Source organism: Tubulanus polymorphus, chromosome 1 (assembly GCF_964204645.1).
Source record: "Tubulanus polymorphus chromosome 1, tnTubPoly1.2, whole genome shotgun sequence".
Taxonomy (NCBI): domain Eukaryota; kingdom Metazoa; phylum Nemertea; class Palaeonemertea; order Tubulaniformes; family Tubulanidae; genus Tubulanus; species Tubulanus polymorphus.
In genome coordinates this window covers 19971519-19979228 of record NC_134025.1, presented here as the reverse complement: position 1 = coordinate 19979228, position 7710 = coordinate 19971519, and the positions used below count along the sequence as shown (strand labels likewise).

The window sequence follows — 7710 nt, the reverse complement described above, 5'->3', positions numbered from 1 at the left end:
TCATAGGTGCATTTACTGTTACTATCAAATAAATCCAGGTTGAGCTCAAATCCATTGCTTTTCCTTTCACAAATTTTGGATAAGTTGGACTCGACATTGAAGATCCCAGACACTTAAACGGAACAACGCGACCGCCGAAATAACGAGGTATATATATTACCGCCGACACGATCGCTATTATCGCCGTACATAAATTCACAAATTTCCGATCAATGTTTCGACGTGACCATAGCGGAAACAAAACGTGTAAACATCGAACAACTGCCGACAGAAGGACAACCCAATTGCGAATTGTAACAGTCGACTTGTAAGCAGCAATGCGGAACCAGTTCCAGATCGGAAATACACCGTAGTCTTTCCTACGAAATAATTTGTCCCCGTGGATTATTTGGTAAATGAGACGTCGAACCGGACTATCGAGGAAAATGTTTAGAAGATAAACTGTGTCGGCTATTGATAGTAGTGTGAGGAGATAGATAGCCTGTCCACTCTCCGTCATTTTTCGAAAAACGAAAATCCCGAATATGTTCAAACATATACCCAAGACGCAGATTGCACCGACGCCATATACTATCACGTAGTGTTTGAATACTTGTATTTCGTCTATCGGGCACTGGGATGAATTCATCGTTGTGTTCGTGGTTTTTTTCGCTAAGGAAAATGTATAACGGCGATTTGATGAATCACGTACCGGTAGATTAAACATCGATATGGTGCGAACTGGAATATACTATAGTCTTGTTAGCAGAGCTAATAGATGCAATTTAACAAATAATACCTGGAAAGACGTATGTACTCGATACTCGGGCATTATGTTTAACGTTTGAGCATTGATTTGCTGATTTTGAAAGGACGTCATTCGTTTACCCATTCGTTTGCCAAATTTTTGAAATAACGATTTTTCACATTATAACAGAATAGATCGCCAGCGTATGGTGAATCGTTTAAAATATATATGAATGCAATTTTCGGACGGCTATTAGTTAAACGGTGAACGAAATTGCAGAGCAGGAAACGTACGCATATCAGTCTAGCCAAGCGTTAAATAGCTTAAAAGCCATAGTAATGAAATTAAAGACAAACTGTAAAACTGGCAAAAGTCGCGCATAACGCTGTAGTAGGCACATCGTGCATTAGATACGTATCTAGTCTTCCATCAAAATATTTTAGTCTTTTAGAATGTTTTTTAGGGAGCTACAATCATTATCATCTACACTTAAAATTCAAATATGACAGGTTAAAGTCCGATTCAAACAACGTAGCGTTCGGAGACGTATTCGGTTTCAGGCAACGTAAGTCATCAGTTGGGAATTAAATTCAAGCAATATTGGCAATCTAAACTTTGTTCCGAGGTTTGAATTTTTTTGAGACGGTCCCACTACCTGGAACCTTGTATGATAGAAAAATAGTTCTGCCATTACATTTAAAAAAACATACTTCTATAAAGATATACTTAAAAAAGGAATTCCAATAGGGATAAGAATAAATACCTAAATTACAAAAACAAACCTCATAGTATGCTTAAAACAGCTGAGAAACATTACTACTATAAAAAATCTTTTAAACCAGAAGAATAACATAATAAACACTTGGAAAATCATAAACGAGATTAATTAAAAGACAATTCGAAGATTTTCGACAATTCTTTCCCAATCAAAACCTCTCAAACCTTTTCTATTTCCAATAGTCGAAGCTGAAATTATAGATTCATTGCGAGCCCCTCCAACACAGCTGGTACTATGATGGTCTAACCATGAAAATCATCAAATACGTCATTACCAGAAATCGTGACTCCATTATGCCACATTTTCAACAGGTCGTTCCAATCCGGTTTTGTTCCTAATAAACTCAAAACTATGGTGATTGATTTTCTCTAGAAATCCGTGTCTGGCGCCCTCATTTGCATACCAGGAATTTTACGTTATGGCCCGAATCAGCCACCATACAAAACGGCCAGAGCTGTACCTATCTTTAAATCTGGTTTCACGTGCAAAGTTAAGAGCTATAAGAGATAAGTCCTATCCTCATTCTCTCCTCTATTTCAAACATTCTAGAAAAACACATGTATAGTCGACTATCGAACTTTTGTAATAAACACTCGACTCTATCTGACAAACGGTTTGGAAAAAAATCAACAGACTGCACTGATAACATTATTAGACAAAATTACTAAAAACCTTGAAAGTGGTGAAATTAAAGCCCTAATTGTACTAGATTTTAAAAGGGTTTTTATACATTAGATCATTCGATTTTACTGTACAAAATGAATCATTATGGCATAAGAGGCATTTCAAATACATGGTTTAAGAGTTATCTAACAGATCGATACCAATTGACTAGCATAAAACTAAAGGCTAGCATTTTAAAACCATTACTAAAGGAATACCACAAGGTTCAGGTTCTAGGAATGAATTTATTTCTATTTTTATTGTCACAGACGCTTCAAGAAATTTAGATTCGATCGTTTTCGCAGATGTCACTATTCTAATTCGCACTAGATGTCCTTAAAATCTCGAGACTGAATTGAAATTAATAAGTACGTGGCTCTGCGCTAATAAACTATACTTAAATATTGATAACACCAATCGTTGATATTCTCAGGAAGTATGAAAATAACTAGGACTGTAAAACTATCTATTGATTATGAAGAAATAAAGAAGCTGAAAACTGCTAGATTCCCAGGCTCCCGACAGAATTATATTCGAACACCATGTACATCATGTTGAAATCAAATTTCGATTAATACTTAGCAAATCAAAACATAAACTATACTTACCCTCACCCTAAAAACAATATATCAATCATTAGCATCGCCTCACATACAATACTGTTACATTGTCTGGGCTAACAACTACTCCACAAGACTGAATAATCTGTATCTCCTACAGAGAAAAGCCGTGCGCATGATAAATAAGAAGCATTTCCTAGATCATTCAGGGCAGTTTTTCATATTTTCTGGAAGATTGCCCGGCCTGCGATAGTTTAATGTCAAACTCAGTTTTTTGGCTTAGCTGCTGTATCGGTTACTCAATTTTTTTAATGAGGACAACAATTCAAACTAAACCGTTTTCATGAAACTGAACCAAGAAGCATTTACTTTGTTGAAAATATACGCATATAAAGAATACGCATGTATATTGCATAAATATAAGTAATTCATTCGTAAATTGAACAAACACGTTTTCGTATAGATATTTCTATAAGTATCATTCATTGAACTAAATAGATTTTGTAAAAGTGTATGCAATTGATTGGCGTTCTATCGATGAAATTGTGACGTTAGCCTTCGATAAAAAAAGTAGGTGAAAATATCACTTTCATATTAGATTAGATTAGAAATTTTATTGACCACAAAAAAATTGCATTGACAGGAGCTGTTTGTATGGTGGCTGATTAGGGCCAAGTAAAAAAAAAATTCCGTGCAATATACCATGCAAAAAATATATTGCTTCGCGCAAAAAGGAAATTTTCCGCCCAGAAACGCGCCAAAACGAGCGCAGAAACGAAGTTCGTTTTAGCGCCCGTTTTGGCGCGTTTTAGCGCGGTGATTTCTCGTTTTTGCGCCGCGCAAAAACGAACTCCGTTTCTGCGTCCGTTTTTGCGCCGCGCAAAAACGAAATTCGTTTCTTCGTTCATGCGCGGAAATTTTGGTCGGATGGTGGCGCCAGGGTTCATCTCGTGATACTAATTACGGCCTTAAAACGTTGAATTATTATACCAATTATTTTCTAATTAATTTAATTTTCAGAGTTACGTTTATACGCAATAAAACTTCCTTTATCGGTGATTTTCTGATGTTTTACGAAAGCCATTAGCACTTCCTTCACTTAAGTAAACAAATTCAAATGAAATATTTGTAATAAATTGACGTTAACGTGGGCTCTAAAATAGGCTACGTTTTAAGATGAAACGGACGCAGAAACGAAGTTCGTTTTTGCGCAGCGCAAAAACGAGAAATCACCGCGCTAAAACGCGCCAAAACGGGCGCAGAAACGAAGTTCGTTTCTGCGCTCGTTTTAGCTCATATAATTCATTTTCGATGCAACACCATATTTCCTATCAGACTCATCAATTTCTTTCTCTTCTCAAAAGCTGAAATTAAACACTCAAGATGTGTTTTGCGTTATTTCACTGTATGACAAACCAATAAGAATCTCAGTCATATCCATGGTGCCCTCTCCAACGGGAACTACCAGCTATCCCGCTAGATGGTGCGATGCGTACTCCGTGTCAAAAAATAAAAGAACGAATACGCTTCGAACTGGGTTTTCATATATTTTCACACGACCCGCCAAAAATCTTGGATTGATATTTAACTCGGCGTTTGATATATTTTTCGTTGATAATTGATTCGCTTTGTAGAAAAGTTGCATCGATTTCAATTGAAATTGAAATATAACAACATTGAAGGTTTCCAATAACGTGTGTTTGCAAAATACCAATTGTGAATGGAATGGCTGATTCTTGAAATGTATCTTATTAAGTAAGGGAGTACATGCATTACTTCTCACTAATGTCCAAGGGGCATTTTTGTTATAAGTTGGATTACGGATCTGCCGACGAACTTTCTCGATTTCTATTTTCGAATTATTTTTATTTTCTTTCCGGTACCCCCACATTTTTAAACATAGATATGGAAATAGAAAAAGAACACATTTGTTATTTTGTCCATTGCCACATCATCTTGACATGACACACCCAAAAAATCGTAGTGGACAATGGTGTTCTAAAAGATATATTTGTTGGGTTCGTTCAATAGCGTGATCTGCAAAAATTGCGGCGTTAGTTATGTGTGTATGCAATAAATAGACAATATTCGGGTATCATTATCCAAACGACCCCCTAAATAAAGGAATTTCGTATCTATTTTCTTGGAAAATTCCCCTTTACGATCATTTAATTAGTTATGAATTTAATGTTAGAACTTTTTTTCTTCAGTTTTTCCATCTCCCCAATTAGTTCAAGTCCATCAAATCCGTAATTCAACTTATAATAAAAGAGGCGTTATAGGAGCCCAAACAACTATTTTCAGGTTTCACGTTTTAAATATGACTACTGGCATCAGTGATATAGGAGGATTGCGATGGCAACTGGTGCTTTGCCTTTTGGCAGCTTGGACGATTATCTTCCTTTGTGTCATTAAAGGGTTTAAATCTTCTGGAAAGGTATATATTAGTTTCATTTTGGCATAGGGGATCAGGCATCATGATTTATGTTTTATCTGAAAAACTGCATCCTAAAAATTATTTCAGATTGTGTATGTGACTGCTACTGTTCCGTACGTATTCTTAGTAGTAATTCTCATTAGAGGATTGACTCTGCCCGGTGCACGGGACGGCATTCTGTTTTACATTTCGCCAGACTGGCAGAAACTATTGTCTTTTAAGGTAAATAATGAAATAATATGGTAAATGAGGCCTGTAGGACGCATTTCAAAAAAAGCGATTACTCTTGCCCATACCATAAACGATTAGTATGTTCCAATCCTAACATACGCCATTCTTTTTTTGATATGGTGTGAAGCCTGTTTCCAGATTTTCTATCCTTTAGGTCCAGGTTGGGGAGGATTGATAACCATGGCGAGTTACAACAAGTTTTCCTCACAATTTGTACAGGTATGCGGGTCATATGAAGTAAATTCTATACAATACACTAAAACTTTCATTTTGATTTAGACCAAAATCCATTTAATTCTCTAATTGATGGTAGATAATTTCTTTGTGACGTTTTCCCAGGGACGCCATTGTTTATCCCGTTGTCTGCTGCTGTTCTAGCTTTTTTGCCGGATTTATCTTTTCTATCATTGGTCAAATCGCTCATGAAGGAAATGTACCGGTGAGCGAAGCTGTAACTTCAGGTATGATGAAGCGTTTACTGCCGTTACATATATAATAATAGATACAAAACAAAAAACCCTATTTCATTTCATTTTAAATGCATCCATAAATATTATTTCATTGATATCATTTCATTATTTCATTTCAATGATTCACAAATCAAGGGCCTGGACTTGCATTCGTGGCCTACCCGGAAGCTCTATCAAAGATTCCAGGAGCTGCGATATGGTCTGTGCTATTCTTCATCATGTTGTTAACAGTTGGTCTCGACTCTCAAGTAAGGAAATATTGACATGTTGCCATTGATAATGCTTTAAAATGCTTTTGACGATTCAAAGTATCGATATTAGTAAAAAGTTCTTCTTTTCCCAGTTTATCTGCGTTGAAACAGTTGTTAGCGGGATTGTTGACAAGTTCCCGGAGACTCTCAGAAGTAGAAGGTTAATTGTTCTGATAGTTACCGTTATAATATGCTGTATAACGGGACTGATATTTGTTTCGAGGGTACGACACCACATTCTTTTTTAATTCAATTCATCAATTGAATGGATTTACAAACTACAATTCAACGAGTTTCCCTATATGTTTCACTAGAATTTACAATTTCTTTTTCAATTTTGGTCTATTGCATCAGAGGTATGGTTCTTTTTCTTTTAGGCTGGTATATATTGGTTCCAGATCGTCGATTGGTACGGCTGCGCGTATACTGTCCTCGTGATAGCGATGCTTCAGTGCATCATTTGATTTATTTACGCTATCATGAGAAAACTACAGACGATACGATCATGATGTTCATTACATCTGTATGTTCATTTATGCATATCAAATCGACTTCAATTGATAAATAATACGTATTCTTCTACATTTCGAACGATACGATCATGATGTTCATTACATCTGTATGTTCATTTATGCATATCAAATCGACTTCAATTGATAAATAATACGTATTCTTCTACATTTCGAAGGCGTGAACAGATTTTCTAGGGATATTGAAATGATGTTAGGAAAGAAGCCCAATATTTTATGGAAAATATGTTGGTGCTTTGCGATACCTACTCTTTTACTGGTAAGAGAATCCATGTATTCTATCCATAGCCATATATACGCACACACCATATACGCTAGCAAAATTTCAACCGAATGATTCACCCATAACGTCTCATGAAGATTTCCCTTGACTGATTCATCTCAATGTGCGCCGAACAACAAAATGATTCATTTGCAGTCGAAAGCCATCAATTTCGCTCAAATCAAAACCTATAATTCAGGATTTTTACGTTTCGATTAAATGCTATTCGAGCCATTTTCGAAACGGGAACAGTTTTTGGTTTTTTTCTTCGATTGAACAACAGTCACTTGAAAAGAAAGCAAGTCTTTTATCTCTTGATATATATTTTCTTTAGATGTTTTTATTTTACGGCTACGCAACAGCACTAACGCCAACGTATGGATACTATACATATCCAGCATGGGCAATAGGATTTGGATGGTCGTTTACAGTCGTGTCTTGCCTTCCTAGTCTGTGTAATTTCTTTGGTTATCTCGTAGTCAGTAAAGGCAATTTTGTAAAGGTAATTTCAAAAATTTGCCAGAAGCCTTGAATAGATTAATAAAGATAATACAATAATAATCTGTGAATTGGTATAGCGCCTGTTTCATTTAGAAAATATTGTTAACCAGCGCTGTAAAGATATTTGTGAAACTGCATGTTACTGTCCACATGCTTTACGGAAAATCAGATGCTTCAAACTGTTGTTTCATAGGAATAATGATCGGCGTATTGATACACCGACATTTCCTGTTAAAACGAGCATCAAACTTAAAAGGTTACATAGGAATTATGAAACGACTAAGTAGTATTCCGTCATAA

At 35.9% G+C, this 7710-nt stretch overlaps 1 pseudogene; it reads left to right on the top strand.

The window, feature by feature from the left end:
* Positions 1 to 4906: 4906 nt before the first annotated feature.
* LOC141909547 (sodium- and chloride-dependent glycine transporter 2-like) lies at positions 4907 to 7710 on the top strand (annotated as a pseudogene).